The sequence below is a fragment of the Vitis vinifera genome, chromosome 18 (genome assembly GCF_030704535.1).
Source record: "Vitis vinifera cultivar Pinot Noir 40024 chromosome 18, ASM3070453v1".
NCBI classification, from domain to species: Eukaryota; Viridiplantae; Streptophyta; class Magnoliopsida; order Vitales; family Vitaceae; genus Vitis; species Vitis vinifera.
In genome coordinates, this window is record NC_081822.1 from 34576288 (window position 1) to 34594081 (window position 17794).

Below are 17794 nucleotides of genomic sequence, written 5' to 3' on the forward strand. Positions count from 1 at the left end.
GCCATGGAGGAAGATGATGGTGGAAGAGAAGAGCTAGGAAAACACCTTTGGTGCCATAGGGAGATGTCAGCAGTAGACTAAGCAGTGAGAGCCATGGAGGAAGATGATGGTGGAAGAGAAGAGCTAGGAAATTTGTAGAGCACATGTTCAATAGTGCCTTGGATCAGAATCTTCTTGGTGGCTTGGTCCTTGACACAAAAGAAAGTAGGATGGAATTCAATGAATATGTGATTATCTGAACAAAACTTTCATACACTGATGAGGTTTGTGGTAAGCTGAGGAACGTGATAGATGGTTTTTAGATGAAAAGCTTGGTGATGAGAATGTAGTGTCTTGGATCCAACATGTGTGATTAACAGATTCTTACCATTTCCCACTGTGACTTTGTCATTGCCTTAATATGGTTGAGAATTTTGTATAGCATTGATATCATAATATATATATGTATATCATACTCTCCAACATAGACCCCAAACTAGAAGGGCTAATTATAAAACAGAAGCCAGAAAGCCTATTGCAAATCTCCAGGCTCATATTGGCACAGGGTCTATGAACAGTGATGCAATACTATCTTTCATCACATCTCCAACATTCGTGAACCTATCATCACGGCCTTTGTACATGAAATCCCCGGTGCGTGCGAAATTAAGAACCCGTGTAAGGAGAGGCATTGGAATAGCAGGAGGTCTAAGGCAGCCCTGGTTTACATCTTTCCATGCATTCTCGACTTGCTTGTTAAGCTCTTGGTATGCATGCTGCTCTGAGACACCATGTTGCTTCATGTAACATTCAACACTTGATGCGCTATGTCCTCTCTCTTGCTCAAACTACACAAAAACCAACAGGAAATGTTTACCAAAAAGGTAATTAAATTCTTATAAAGATCCCGTTGTCTTTGCGATATGTAATATAACATAGTACCTTGTGTGAAGCCATATCATCCATGAGCCTCATAATTTTGGAGGAAGCTCCGACGATCTTTGGGTCATTCCACACCCATTCAAAGACCTCTTTGGTTGCCATCCTTCCCATTCCAACAAAGCAGATGACAGTGAACAAGGTGACCTCAGAGGTAACTTGTGCAACACTCAAGTACTCTTCTATCGTAGGTACATAGTCTTCATGTAGCCATTTGGCTTCATTGAAGTAAGCTCGAACAGACCTTTTCATCTGAAATATGTTCAACCATTGCCAACAAATAATTACTCTAGTGTGCAGTACATGTTATAGGGGCACAGATAGAACTCAGACCCTTACTGCCTCTTTTGCATAGTGAACACAATATGATCTTCTTTGTTCTCCATCCGCTCAATTTCTTTGTAGGCATCCAAGACTGCCTGATAGCATGGCTTCATGTATTCCGGAAGCTGATATATGCTGTTAACATCCCACCTGAAAATCAAGTACCAAGTTCCCTTTTAAAGTTCAAACATATAAAAATTAAAATAAAATAAAATAAATCATTGGATGTGGGTAAATTTTGCATATATCAAACCTCCCAATTGCCTCTGTAAAGAGCTCCAGTTCTTCCAGTGTCCCATATGCATCAAACATATCGTCAATAATTGTTATCAGAGCGAGTATTTTGGTCTGTATTCTTCTAGCATATGAATACTGGGGCTCAAAACAAGCTGTTGCTATCCAAAAGTAGCATTCCACCACTCTATCTCTTCCAAAAGGTAGTTTCGAAGAAAAATCTAGGTCTTTCCACCACCTGAGAAAATACATTAACTCACATAAAGGACCTAGTAAACTGTTTGAACTTGAGTTCATACACGATTTGAAAACTAACCTCGAGATATTGCTTAGCTGTTTCTTGTACAGTGACTGAAGTAGGTTGAAATCTAACTTTGCAAGCTTCAGTAAAGCTTTACTATGTGAAGCTTCATCTTGGTAAATAGACATGTAAGGCCTTGCCTCTAGCCTCTCTAAGCCTTTCCTAATGGGCCGGTATAAAGCATGAGTGACTTGTGCTGCAAGAGGGTATTCTAAAAGTTCCACCATAGACTTGAGGTGAGTGGTGGTGAAAGCAAGTGCTTCATCTAGTATATCTTCTTCCCACACCCTGAGATGTGCAGCTTCATACAAGCCTAGTAGGCCACATGCATCATTGATCAAAGACTCCTTGAACCTTCCCTTTTCATCTGTGTACCTGTTGAATATATCTGTAATCATCACCAAAACATAGAATGTTATATGTGAGCTTTGCTAGATGATATTCAAGCACCTTATAATACATGATATTCATGAGGCTTACCACATGAAATATTGAAGCCTTGTTGTCTTAGTAGTCGAAATCGAAGTGCAACATCATAGAGATCATCATTTTATGTCATCAATGCAATGATAGTTATCATAGGTATTTTGTAATGCTTCTTCAATCTCCTTTTCAAAGTGGTATGCCACCCCAAGCCGTTGAACTGCATCGATAAACTTCAGCTGTTTTGAAGGGTCACCAGCTGCAGCCTTTAGCTCTCTTCTCACTTCCTCCTTCAGATCTTCCAACTGTTGCTCTTTATGGGCAAGAGTTATCTGCATCAATAAATTTCAAGAACAAAAATTAAGAAAATCTTTAGATGGTTGTGCAAACTTCATATATCACAAAATTACCTCATCATCAGGAGAGTTGGTCATGATGAAACTATTGCCCCACGTGCTAGGGTTAAAATTTGCAGCCCGGCGATTAGTCTCTGGATTAGCATCTGGGGCTGGAGAACAGGCTGAGTAATCAGTAGACATGTTGCTGGTAACGAGAACTGTAACTCAGTACACAAGCACTCAATATATGAATAAGATAGCTTGCAATCTTCGGTAATGTTTGGCGTACAATTATGCAATGAATAAGATGGGAAATGGTTGATTACAATTAGGCAATGTTTGGCTTACACAAATCAACATCATATTCCTTTTCTCCTTCACCCTCATGTTTTCACTCAAATAAAAAATTATTCCTATAGAAATGAAATATCACTATCAAGTGATGAGATTTCAATTAATCTTTTATAAGAAGTATTTTGATTCCTTTTGTAAGTTGATTTTATATACACTTTCTAAAAAATAAAATACTCATTTGGGTAAATTATTTTTAAAAATGTTTTTATTTTATTTTATAAAAAACATATCAAGTCAACTTATGTAATGTAAATTGAATTTAATTCAAATCTTATTAAAAAAAAATATTTTGTAAGTACAAATAAATAATATTTAATAATAATAATTTAATTCATATTTATTAATATTATTTTATCTTAAATAAATTTTAAAAACAAATAAAGTTTAATTTTTGAACCTATACATGAACTAAGTTTTTTTTTTATTATATGCACATATTTAATACTCAATTAAGTATTCTATAATTTATTTTTTTTAATCTTTATAACCAGTTTTTTGAATTCCAAATTATTTTTAAAAATCAAAAGAACTCAGTAAAGAATTTAAAACATTAATTATATCTTACTTTAAATATTGTTTTGTGTACAAGAAAAATAGTAAAATTGTATTCATACATGTAATGAATCTTTTGTAGTGAAACATTTAATGGTATTTTTATATATAATCATTAAACTTATCATTAAATTTAATATAGAGATTTGCTTGATTTGAAGTTTATTTTTTAAGTGTACAAAGTCACAAAAATTTAGTTTTATGTAAAACAAAAAAATAAAGTTATTTTATATCAATTTTTGTTAATATATTTATGGTATTTATTGAATCATTATTTGAATTTTAAATTATTTTTAAAAATTATTAAACTGGTTAGTGAATTTATTGTCTTACATTTTGTTTAATTTGAAATTTTTTAACTAGTGAAAAAAATCACAAAATTATGATTATATAAAATAATTGGCAAAGGGATTTAGAATGAACTTAGGGTTGTGATTTTCTAGTGTTAATTTTATCCGTTTTGAGTTATATGATATTTTAATACTAATTGAATTGATTTTTTTTTTTTGAAATTATTTTTAAAAATTAATAAAATTTTATATTAAGCATTATTTTATTTGAAATCTATTTGCTTAATTAAAAACTTTTAAAAAGTTCAAAAAATTCATAAAAATAAATACAATTTAAAAAAAAATTATATTTAAAGATGTTTTTTTTTTCTTGTATCGGTTTTAAGTAGTGGAGAGAAAATAAAAGAAAAATACATCATATTTACACCTTTTTTCATTCTTTTGAAAAATGAAAGAACCCCGATAGAAAAAATAAATAAAATTATTGAGCAGCTACTGATGGTATAAAACGAAATGAAAATTGGAATACATAAATCACAACATGAAAGAAAAGAATCAAATCCTCAAAGAATGGATTTTGATTTTAATTAAAATGGAAAATTTTCCAATCCTAATTCCATATTCCCTGAATTTAATTTCATTTTCCTTCCCACTTTCTTTTCGCTTACTTTTCTTCCCGTTTTGACTTTTGATTCCTTTCCCTTGGACTTTTCCCAAACTTCACATCCGCTCACATATAGCATGCTACGAGGCACTGCAAAGTGGTACTAGTCTTCTTATATTATCAAAGTTGTACAACATTGAATCAATAATGAAATGTATAATATATAGACAAAAACATGGAAAATGATGAAGTTCATTGAACCAATTATCAAAATGTATAATCAACTACAACATGGAAAATGATATGTTCGTTGAATCAAGTATCAAATGTATAGGATATTCTTACCAAGCCCTCACCAAGAAATAAAGGTTCTCACGGAATTTTGCTTCAAGCTAGCAATGCATTGCATGATCTTCACCATCTTGAGGAGCACTGATAGATCAACACCCAGTCGTATAAATATTGTCCACTTTGGGACACGATGTCCTTATTATGTCCCATAAAATTATAGGGTCAACTAGACAAACACCTCCAATTGAATCAAACAAACCCTCACACTAGAGTAGAAGATCAGTTTTAATACCATTTGTAATTATTCACACCCAACAATGTAGTTATTATCCACTTTAAGTCTAAAGAAACTTTCATAACTTTAAAACGCATCTATAGAGTTAAGAGAAATTGATACTTATATAGTATTGAGAACTTTTTCCTCTACCCGATATAAAATATCACATACACAACTATTTCCATAACCAACTAAATCACCCGCTCGCCATTTGAGACCAATATGACAATGCAAGACTAGCTATTGCAATTGGTCTTCCTTCCACCAAATTATACATTCAAGGGACCAATATTAACTATTAGTATATGTTCACATAACCATTTAGCCACTGTTTGGTCTATAAAATAGAAACACCGTTTATTTCTCTTCATTTATATCAGCATAATTCAATTGATTAAGAGTGTGTTTGACAGTAATTTTAGATAGCATTTATAACCTTTCTAATATTTGAAATATAAAAAATTTTAAGTGTTAGTAATATTAAAAACACTTTCTAAAATAACTATCAAACTCACCATAATTAAAATTGAGCTAAAGCAATTTATTTCCTTCTCACCCTTGTATGTATATTTCCTAGCTACAACAATGATAATTCCTCAAAGCCTTCTACTATTTCATTCTCTTGCATATATAATGTATTCCTCAAACTTCTTTATATATATCGTTGTTGTTACTATTTTTTATATATCAAATGTTAATAACACATTATTATAGGCATATGTGGATACAATAATCGTATAGTTACCAATTTACTTGAAATTGACTACAGACTTTGGAACTATTATCTTAAACCAAATTGAAGAATTGCATCACTATTATAATGTAAGCCTTATTTTTTCAGATATCTTTTGCCTTTCAGCAAAAGACAAGCCTTATCCAACTATAATAGGTAAGAAACCTAGGAGAACTCCCACTCTAGAAATTGGGGTTACGGGTTTCAAAGGCAGATTTTGGCCCTAGCATATGGGGTGAGAGGTTCGTTAGCTACACTCTAGCTGATGACGTAATTTCTGACATATATATATACACATATAACACATCTTAACCATCCAATGTTTTTCTAAACAATAGTTTGTGTATGCAATTTCGCTGTACATGCAGATAGCCCGTGGCCATAAAGAGCAGCAGGCTGAAGATTTGAAAGAGGAAGTGAGAAGAGGGCTAATGGCTGCTGCTGGTAACCCGCACACAACATTTGAACTATTTTAATCGAATTCAACCGCTTGGGGTGGCATACCACTTTGAAAGAGAGATAGAAGAAGCATTGCAACATATCTATGATATCTATTATAATGTTGATCATAAAGATGATGATTGATTCAATGTTTCTCTTTAATTTTGACTGCTAAGACAACAAGGATTCAATATGTCATGTGGTAAGGGATGAACTATCATCTATTAGGTAAAATGAAATCTTAATAACATCATCACAATCTTATTCTGGAACGCTTTTATATCATATTTCTGTGAATAAATGTAGATATATTCAACAAGTTCAAGGATGAAAAAGGGGGCTTCCAGGAATCTTTGATCAATGATGTGAGAGGCATACTAGGGTTGTATGAAGCCACACATCTCCGAGTGCATGAAGAAGGAATACTTGATGAAGCATTCGTCTTTACCACCACTCACCTTGAGTCGGTCGTAGAACATTTAGAATATCCTCTTGCAGAACAAGTTACTCATTCCCTGAAGCAGCCCGTTAGGAAAGGTTTGAACAGACTAGAGGCGAGGTTGTTTATATCCATCTACCAACATGAAGCTTCGCATGATAAAGCTTTGCTGAAGCTGGCGAAGTTAGACTTCAACCTGGTGCAGTCACTGCACTAGGAAGAGCTGAGCAATCTTTCTCTTATTGCTAACCATGTTAATTTATTTTAGGTGGCATAAAGAACTAGACCTTGTGAAACGACCCGCACCCAACCATGTAGATATTGTCCGCTTTAGGCCCAAGGGGGCCCTCACGGCTTTAAAACGCGTCTACTTGGTTAAGAGGAGTCTCTCCATATATAGCGTTAGGAACATTCTCCCCTATCCGATGTGGGACATTACAATTTGGGCCTTCACGGACAATATCTACATGGTTGGGTGCGGGTTGTTACAAATGGTATCAGAGCCGATCCCCGACCCCGGTGTGGGGGTTTGTTTGGCTCCGTAAGGGGTGTCTGTCTGTTTGGCCCCGCAATCCCATGGGACACAACGAGGACGTTGTGTCTGCATGGGGAGGTATTTGTAATGTCCCACATCGGATAGGGGAGCAAGTTCCTGGCGCTATATATGTAGAGGCTCCTCTTAACCAAGTAGACGCGTTTTAAAGCCGTGAGGGCCCCCTTGGGCCTAAAGCGAACAATATCTACATGGTTGGGTGCGGGTCGTTACACCTTGGCATGAAGATACCATTTGCTCGAGATAGACTGGTGGAAAGCTACTTCTTTGTGCTTGCTATGTTTTCTGAGCCCCAATATTCAAGACCGAAGTACTTTCCATAATATCCACTATAGATGACATGTATGATGCATATGGTACACTCGAAGAACATAAGCTTTTTGCAGAAGTGATTGAGAGGTTTCTTCTCTGCAAATAATCCACCTTGATTTTGTCCACAATTTTGAAATATGTACTTGCGTTGATTTAAACCTAATCAAGACCTGGATGTTCATTTATCCTCAGGTGGGATGAAAGCAACAGTCAACCGCCAGAATACATGGAAGTGATCTATCAGGTACTCTTAGATGTCTACAAAGAAATTGAGGAAGAGATGGACAAAGAAGGAAAAGCAAATTGCTTCCACTATGCAAAAGAAGCGGTAAGTGCCATTTTTACTTGATGGTGTTCCGTAGTGGCCAGACATTCGACTAAACAGATCAACTTAAATATAATACAGATAATAATTGGGTTCAAAACATAAACCCAAGCATAACCTAATTATTCGACATATAATACACCATATAACTTGTTTAACTCATTTGATTTATTTATCAAAATCAAATTTTAAATAATCAGATTAAATAGATTGAACTTATAATTAGATCAATTCGGATTAAATTTGTGTTATACAGGTTAGTATAAAACAACTTATTTAGTCAATAGATTACGTAGGTTAATATAAATTTAACTTAAATACACTTATATTCAATCTGATCTCGTGAAAAAATGTGTTAAGTTTGAGTTATGTAGGTGAATCAAGCAAAAAATTAAAGCATATGCACAAGTACGTAACATTGAGGAATGTTTGTGAGATGAAAATTCAGGTTGACTCTTACTTTGACGAAGCATAATGGTTCCATGAAGGACATGTACCTACCATAGAGGAATATATGCAAGTTGTACGAGTAAGCTTAGCCACAACCCTCTCTTTCATTTGGAAGAGGAGAAATGATAATAAAAGAGGCCTTTGATTGGGTTTATAAGTTTATTAAATCATGTTATTGTGTGCATGGATGTTAAATCATGTTATTGTGTGCATGGATATTAAATCAAAGCTCACACTCAACTCACATTAAATCACTGTTTTCATTGCAATCATATCCTTTATCAACAAAACCCATCCATGGTTTATAATATAATCAAAGGGTTATCATCAAATCACATGTTAAACGACCACATTTCTTCAAAATCACTCATCATTTATTGGAGTTTCGATTTTTCATTAAATCTTAAAAAACCCTATCACATAAACCACAGTTTTCAGAGTAAAGAAATCACATATCTACCAAATGATTTTCACTATAACGAAAAGGGGTGTAATTATATCATTGCTAAACCACTAAATTTCTGAAAAATTACGCATAACTTTACTGAGCTTCAAATTCATCAGATCAGAAGGCTACCGTTATTAAATCAAACGGTAAAACTGAGATCAAACCAAACAGGGTGGGAAAGTCGGTTTGGCCCTTGGACCTCCAAAATGGCCATGGGTCCAGATCCAAATCCCTTTTCTCTGGCTCTCCCAGACATCCCCACTCAATCCATTTATAGAAAGAAGAAGAAGAAAGGAGAAGACACACAAATTACCTCGACATGGTGCGTTGCCTTGGTGAATGACTGTGGCGGCGATGATTGGCGGTGATGTGGTTGCCGAATCCCTACAGTGCTTTTCTAACCCACAAACCCTCGGAAATTAACAGTCCTTTTCCCTGTCCTGTTTGGTAAGAAAGAAAATCCCTAAATGGTAAATGGTAACACTAACCTGTTTGGGTAAAACGAAAATCACAGAAATTCATTCAGACACGTAATTTCCCCCCCTGCCCTAAAATATAAATTTTAAAATTAAGAATATTTATATGCATCTAAGAAGTAAGAACTTTCCCCGATATCCTGCAATACTTTTTTTTTTTATATTGTAATAATAATTATATCTTTAAGTTATTCTTAACAATAAATTATTTTTCTTGAAAACATAAAGTTTCATAAAATTTTTCTTAAAAATAATTTTATAGAGATTTTTAAAAAATAATTATGATATGTTTTCATATTTTATTTATTTATTTGATAAAAACTTGGGAAAAGATATAATCCTCAAAAAATACTTTTAAAAATCACATATCTTTCATTCTTATGTTCTATTTTTTTTTCAAAGAAGTTAATTAAGAAATATAATAATTAATATTTTTTAAAGGTAATGATTACAATAATATTATTTTAAAATTTTTATAAATTTACAAAAATAATAGCTTTTTAAAATAAATAAAAACTATAAGAAGATAAAGAGAAAGGAAAGAAAGAAAATAAATAATAATAAAAATAAAATAGAGAAGAAAAATATGAGTGTTTATCCTATAGATATGCAAATCCAAATGATAAATATGAGTGTTTATCATCAACCCTTTTATTGATAATATCTTCTATTAGGGATACTTTTTGAGTTTTGTGGATTGTGAGTTAGTATTTAGATATAAATCAAAATAATATTTTGGTGGCATTTTAAAAAGTCACTCCAAGTAACTCTCTGATTTTTAAATTTCTTCAAAAACAACCTCTTCTTTGTTTTTCTTTATTCTTTTTTCCCTTTTTTTAGAAAGGAAAATAGTTCGAATAATAAGTTACAACTTTAAACTTTCCAAAAGTTATTATTAAATATACTTGTAGCTCCTATTTGAATTAATTTTGGAGAAGTCAAAAGTTATTTTTTAGGTTTCTGTAGACCCCTTCAAAGACCAAGGTTTTGTATTTCATTTGTTTTGCACCACCCGGGGGAGAAATTTTCCATCCATTGTTTAAGTAGGGGGGGACCTCCCTATGCATGGAAGGCAGCTGCATTGGACAGGTAGCAGCAAGAGGGAGATGGCGGCCATGCTGGTGGTTAAAAATGCCATGCTTGCTGAGGGATGAATAGGAAAGCAAGTAGTGGCTTGCCAAGGAAGAAAAAAACAGAGTTTTTTTTTGGTGAAAAGAAAAAGTCAAGAGGGAGCTTGAAGGTGCAGGGGGGAACGAGACAGAGAGGAGAGGAAGTTGAGGAGAATCAGAAGATCCATTCGACCTTATTCTTTTAGTCTAGGTATGGTTTCTGCCTTTTTTTTTTTTTACTTTTCCCATTTTGAACTGTTCTCCTCTGTTTCTTGTCATTTGTGGATTCCTTTGACACTTGAAGACTACTTGTGCATTTTTATTTTTCGTTTTGGAATGTTCTGAGTGTAGATTCATCACTGCAATTGTTTTTTTTTTTGGAGATCATGCCCATGTATTTTTATCCTTATGAGGAAATGGTCCATTCAATTTCCACAAGAGAAATAATTGTACGATCATCAAGGGGCTTGTCTGAACCAAGAACCTTGTCTAAAAACTTAATGGCTATTCTTCGAGATGTTGTTATCTGTTATGATGGTACAGTGAGGAATGTTTGTAGCAATTCAATTATCCAATTTGAGTATGGAGTGAAGACTAGAATTAACCCCCAGCGTTTCTTCCCTGCTGGTGAGCTTGTTGGTGTTTTAGCTGCTACAGCCATGTCAAATCCTGCATACAAAGCTGTCCTTGATTCTTCTCCAAGCAATAATTCCTCGTGGGAGCTGATAAGGAAATCTTGCTCTGTCAAGTCAACTTTAAGAATGATCTTATTGATCGGCGTCTTATTTTATACTTGAATGACTGTGATTCGGAGAGAAACTGAGAGAAAACAGAGGAAAACAGAGGAAAGAAATGGAGTATCCTCAGGGCATTAAGTGAATGGCTATTGTGGGTATGGCAGAGAGGTGCATTGGAGAATGGGCTTGTTTTTTTTCTTTTCATTTGTTTATTCCTTATGGACTTGCTGTACACGTTTGGTGTGGCCATTTCCTTTTTATTATTATTGTTATTACTTCCTTAGTTTTCTCCGATTTCTTATGTCAAAGATTTCATTTCCAAAATTTTAATTTCAAGGTAATTTTTCAAGACTCCAATATTAATTTAATTTCTCAAAGCTCCAATTTTAATTTAATTTTTCAAAAACTCCTTTTTTTTTTTTTTACAAAAAATATTTAGTTTTCAAAACTTTGACTTCCTAAAATTTAATTATTTTCAAATTTAATTTTCTTTTATTAAAATAAAATAAAAATAAAAATAAAATTCCATCTTTAAAAAATTTTTCATATTTATTCATTCACTTATTTATTTTAAAATTTCATCTTTAAACAATTTTTCAAAATCCCGACTTCCGAATTTAATTCCCTGTTTCAAAAATTTTAATATTCACGTTCTTTTCTTTAATTACTTATTTTGTTATTATTATTCTATTTATTCATTCACTTATTTATTTTAAAATTTCATCTTTAAACAATTTTTCAAAATTCCGACCTCTGAATTCAATTTCCTATTTCAAAATTCTAATATTTACGTTCATTTATTTAATTATTTATTTTCGTTATTATTATTCTATTTATTTATTCACTTTAAAATTTCACCCTTAAATAATTTTTCGTTCTATTTATTTATTTATTTTTAAAAATCCCATCTTTAAACAATTTTTCAAAATTCCGATTTTCAATTTCCAATTCCAACTTTTCACACTTATTTATTTAATTAATATTATTTTCGTTATTATTAGCATTATTCCATTTATTTATTTCCTTTAAAAATTCCAATCATTAAAGCTCAATTCTTAAAAAAATATGACTTCCAAATTTAATTTTCAATCTCAAAAATTCTATTATTCACTTTCGTTCGTTTAAATATTATTTTGGTCATTATTATTACGATTCCATTTATTTATTTAGTCATTTCTTTTAAAAAAATTCCAATCATTAAAGTTCATCAAAAATCTAACTTCCAAATCTAATTTTCAACTAAAAATCTCACTATTCACTTTCATCCATCCAAATATTGTTTTTGATTAATTAGTAACATCATTCTATATTTATCTGTTTGTTTCTTTTAAAATATCTTAATCACCCAAATTTAATTTCCAACCTCAAAAATCTCACTATTCACTTTCATCCATTCAAATATCGTTTTGATTAATTAGTAACATTATTCCATATTTACCTATTTATTTCTCTTAAAAATCTCAATTATTAAAATCTAATTCTTCAAAATTCCGATTTCTAAATTTAGTTATTTGAAATTCCAATTTTCCCATCTCCAAACTTAATTTCCAGTTTCCAACGTTCCAATTCTCGCATTTATTTCGTTACTTATTATTATTATTATTATTATTATTATTTTCATTCATTTCTAAAAATTCTACCTTCGAGCGATTTCCAAGATTTCCAATTTTTATAATTAAATTTCCATAATTTATGCTTCTCAAATAACTTTCAATTCTGATTTCTTTCAAATTTTAATTTCCAAGGTCCCAATTTTCGTAATTTAATTTTTTTTAAAAAAATCCCGAACTCTCAAATCATTTTCAAAATTTCAATCTCTTTCAAAATGTAATTTCTAAAATTCTCATTCTCACATTTAATTTCCAAAAGTCCGATCTTCAAATAAACTCTAAAACTCCAATTTTCAAGTAATCTTCGAGACTCAAATTTTTCGAATAAATTTCAAAAATCCAATTTTCTCTCAAATAGTTTTAATTCCACTCTGGTTTTCAAACAATCTTCCGCTCCTCTTGATTTTAATAAGCATGAATGAATTTTTCATAATTCCAGAATAATGGAATCTGTGACATTAATTCATGCAAAATAAACGGGCTTCGGTGGGGGCCTTACATAAGTGATTTTATGATTGATTGATTGATTGATTTGATTATCACACATGATTGATTCATTCTGCTCTATGACATGCATGAGATTATTCTTTTAATTGTATACTAACCCTCTTTTTTTATAGCGCATTGATTGATTGATGCCAAGGTATGCCTCGTTCTCACTTCTGTCGTCCTTTATTGAGTGTTTTGATTCTCCCATGTGCATGATCACCCTAAGTATCCATTGATTTTCCTATTGATTGTCACGTCAGCTTCATTTTATTAGTAGAGACTCTACTTTAGGGACTTAGAGGGGTGCTACGGTCTTTACCGTACCTTCTCGATAAGTAACCTGACCCTCGAGCCTGATCCGATTTTTCACAGATCACATTTTCCAAAATAAGGAGTCACACTTAAGGTTTTCTTTCTTATTTTGTTTGCCCTTTTAAAAATAAAACAAAAATAAGTGGCGACTCCAAATCATTATTTTAGTAAATAAAATCATTTTCAAATAAAAAAATTGAGCTCGACATCGAGTGGGAATGTATCGTACGAAATGTGGGGTCCACAGTTTCATTAGAGTTTCTATATTTCATTGTTTAATTTTGTTCAAAGAGTTTACAATATTTAAAAAAAAATTAATATGAAAGTCGAGAAAATGTTGTTTATAATAGAACCCTGTGCTGCCTCTACTTTCACTCACATTGCACACTAGCCAAACTTCTAATTTTGACATCTTCTTCTATAAAACCATCCAACTCTACTTCTTCATCTTCTAGTTTTCAACCAATTTCAAGAAACTCTTGGTCATCGAGTTGAATCTCCAGACTCTACTATATGTACTGGTATTCCTAATTCAGCCATTTGTGTTGATGCTACTGACTTGTTTGATTCGGTCTTACCTAACAAGGACAGGTTGCATATCACCAATTCACACAACATGATTACAAGATCCAAGGTTGTCATTTACAAGCCTAAAGTCTATATTCTGCTGTACAACTTGAATTTGTTGATGAAGCAATACAAAACGAAAATTGGCTTTTATCAAGTTGCAAGCTTTGACTTTAATGAAATGTTTAGTCCTATGGTGAAACCAACTACTATAAGAGTAATTCTATTAATTGCAGTAGCAAGAAATTGGGTGGTTAAACAATTAGATGTTAATAATGCATTTTTCAACGGAGATTTGCAAGAAGAAGTATATATGCTGTAGCCATATGGTTCTCAAGATCCCTATCAAATTATAATGGTTTGTTGTTTGTGCAAATCCCTTTATGGTCTTAAACAAGCTCCAAGAGCTTGATTTGAAAAATTGTATAAAGCTCTACTCATGCTTGGATTCAAGTCAGCAAAGTCAGATCAGTCTCTCTTTGTAAGCATCACTCCACAACATTCCACTTTTATCTTAGTCTGTAACAGGAAGCAATGACATAAAAGTACAAAAGTTGAATGATAAGCTCCATGATCATTTTACTCTAAAAGATCTTGGCTTAGTTGATTATGTTTTGGGAATACAAGTCAAGCAAACTTCAGAAGGTTTGCATCTTTCCCAAACTAAGTATATAGCAGATCTTTTGTCCAAAGCCAAGATGGGTGTAGCAGTTTGGCCAACTTAACAACAAAATTATCTTGGTTACAATCATTGTTGTTTGAATTACAGGTTCCTAATGATAACCTGAGTACTATCATGTTAGCTTACACTCGAGTACTACATGCCAGAATAAAGCATATTGAATTGGATCTCTACTTTGCTAGAGAGAAAGTGATGCAAAAGGAGCTAGAAGTTCATCATGTGCAATCTCAAGATCAAATAGCTGATGTTCTCATAAAGGCCATCTCTACTTCCAATTTTCCAGCCTTAAGACACAAACTCAGAGTTGAGGATCTCAGTACTAGCTTGCTGTTACAGGTTGTTATTAAGTTGTTGAAAACAGAACAAGAAAAAACTCAGTCCTAGATCTTGACCACTAAAACTGTATTTAAGACACCATTTGTAATAATCCGTAGATCTTTTATTCTACGGATTTCTCTAACACACCTTATTATAATGATTTATTATAAATAACTCCATTTGGTCATACTATGGGGTCAATGAGCACAGATCCAATATTATCCTTCATCACTTTCCCAACATGTGTGTACCCGTCTCCCTCCTTGTAAATGACATCCATGACTCGTGAAAGATTGACAACACGAGTGAGGAGAGGCATTGGAACGGCAGTAGGTTTGAGGCATTCCTGGTTAATATCCAGCCATGCATTCTCAACTTGCTTGTGGAACTCACTGTACACTTGTTCCTCAGAGACACCATATTGCTTCATGTAACATTCAATGCCTGAGGCCACCTGCCCTCTTTTTTGCTCAAACTGCATGCATAATATTAACAAAAAAGTTTAGGAAAATCATGAGTATATTATTTTCTCACTCTAAAGATAAAAATTTGACCTAAAAATTTTGTTATTAGGTGATTGGGTTGAAGTTCACTAAGTTAACATATCAAGCTGACAACTTGATCCAACAGCCCTACTAACTCATTTCCTGTCTTTGGAAGCAATTCCTGTACATTCACCATACCTTATGTGTTGTGATGTCATCCATGAGTCTGAAAATTACAGTTGAAGCTGTGATAATCTTAGGATCACTGATCACCCAATCAAAGGCCTCCTTTGTCATGATTTCTCCCATTCCAATGAAAGACCAGGTTGCAAGTATGCAGGAACCTGCGGTCACGAGTGCAACAAGCATATACTCTTCTATTGTAGGTATGTATCCTTCATGGGACCATTTCGCCTCAGCAAAGTAAGATCGAACTTGACTCTTCAACTGAAGAACATTCATCCAAGTTTTAGCTATATCTATATGTGTATGAGACTCATTAAAATATCATAATGCAAAATGTGGAGATTTAGAGTTAAAGGTGTCTTACTACTTCTTTTGCATAGTAAACCCGATATTGGTTTCCATCTTTCTCCAACTCTTGGTCGATTTCTTTGTACAGATCTAAGAGTGTCACATAGAAGAGTTTCATGTACTCCGGAAGGTGATCGATGCTGCTAATATCCCACCTGAACATAAAATACCCAACCCTGATTAGAAGTATATTTACATATAATACTCAATCAAGTTGGGTAATCTCCGTGTATCAAACCTCTCAATGGCTTCTGTAAAGGGCTGGAGTTCTTCAAGTGTGCCATATGCATCATAGATATCATCTATAATGGAAGCCATGGCAAATAATTTGGTTAAAATTCTTCTAGCGCGTGAATATTGGGGCTCAAAGTACACCCCAAGTATCCAAAAATAGCCTTCCACAAATCTATCCCGTGCGAAAGGTAGCTTTGTAGCAAAGTCTAATTCTTTCCACCACCTAAAATACATCAATATATATAATTAGCACACTCAACTGTAAGAATGACCGAGTGCATGAAGGGTGATTTAAAAACCAACCGTGCAAGATTGCTTAGCTCTTCTTTGTGCAGGGACTGCACTAGATTGAAATCTAACTTTGCCAGCTTTAGTAAAGTTTTATCATGGGAAGCTTCATCTTGATAGAGAGATATATACCATCTTGCCTCTAGCCTCTCCAAACCTTTCCTAATGGGATGCTTCAGGGCATGAGCAACTTGTTCTGCAAGAGGATATCCTAAACTTTCTACCGTGGCCTTGAGGTGAGTGGTGGTGAAAGCAAGTGCTTCTTCAAGTATGTCCTCTCCATGAACCCTGAGATGTGCAGCTTCATACAAGCCCAGCATGCCTTGTATGTTGCTGATCAAATCCTCCTTGAAGCTACCTTTTTCATCCTTGAACTTGTTGAATATACCTGCATGAATACCACCCTTTGTACGATAAGATGGTTGCATTTTTCACCTATGAAATGATAATTTATTCCTGGGTCTCTTACCACATGAAATATTGTACCCTTGTTGTCTCAGTAGTCGAAATTGAAGAGCAATATTATAGAGATTATCATCTGTATCATCGGCATCATGAAACCTATCATAAATATGTTGTATGATTCTTCTATCTCTCTTTCAAAGTGGTATGCCAACCCAAGCCGTTGCACTGCATCAATGAAGTTCAACAATTGGGAAGGGTTACGGGCAGCAGCCATTAACTCCCTTCTGACTTCCTCTTTCAGATCTTCAACTTGCTTCTCTTTGCAAGCACGTGTATCCTGTACCAACAAATTTTACCAATTAACACATTGATAAACCATTAATCTTGACACATATTTTCATTGAATTACCTCATCTTCGGGAGTGTAGGCAATGAATTGGTCACCCCAAATGCTAGGGTGAAACTCTGCCCTTGGGCGGTGTTCGGGTTTAGGAATTTGGACAAGAGGACATGTTGAGACTTGAATAGACATGCTACTTCCTTGGAACAATGATAGAACACCCTAAATGATGAATTGGCAAGTATGAGCGGAATAGCTTGGCAAGCTCCTTAGTATTTATAGGGCGGAACTTCCAGTGTCATTGGAGGAATTTTCTTTATTATTTTCAAAAAATATTATTAAAAAATAGTTATTTGAAAAATAAATATAATAATACCATATTTATGTCTATTATCTTATTTTTAAATTAAATTGTCTATTCGAAAGGCCAATTTATTTTTTACATTAAACTTATTTTTTAATAAAAGAAATTTATTATTTGTAATTGTCTTCTCAAAAATGAATTCATTTAAAATTTTTATCTTTTCAATAAATAAATAAAAAGTTGGACATGAAATCCTAATTTATGGTAGAATTATTCTTGATAGAACATTTTAAAAAG

General features: G+C 33.2%; 3 pseudogenes; 1 reads left to right on the forward strand and 2 right to left on the reverse strand.

Moving 5' to 3' along the window:
• Positions 1-530: 530 nt before the first annotated feature.
• On the reverse strand, positions 531-2739 carry LOC132253176 (valencene synthase-like; annotated as a pseudogene).
• On the forward strand, positions 2738-7787 carry LOC104877984 (valencene synthase-like; annotated as a pseudogene).
• A 7277-nt stretch (positions 7788-15064) lies between these two features.
• LOC100854571 (valencene synthase-like) lies at positions 15065-17419 on the reverse strand (annotated as a pseudogene).
• Positions 17420-17794: the final 375 nt, after the last annotated feature.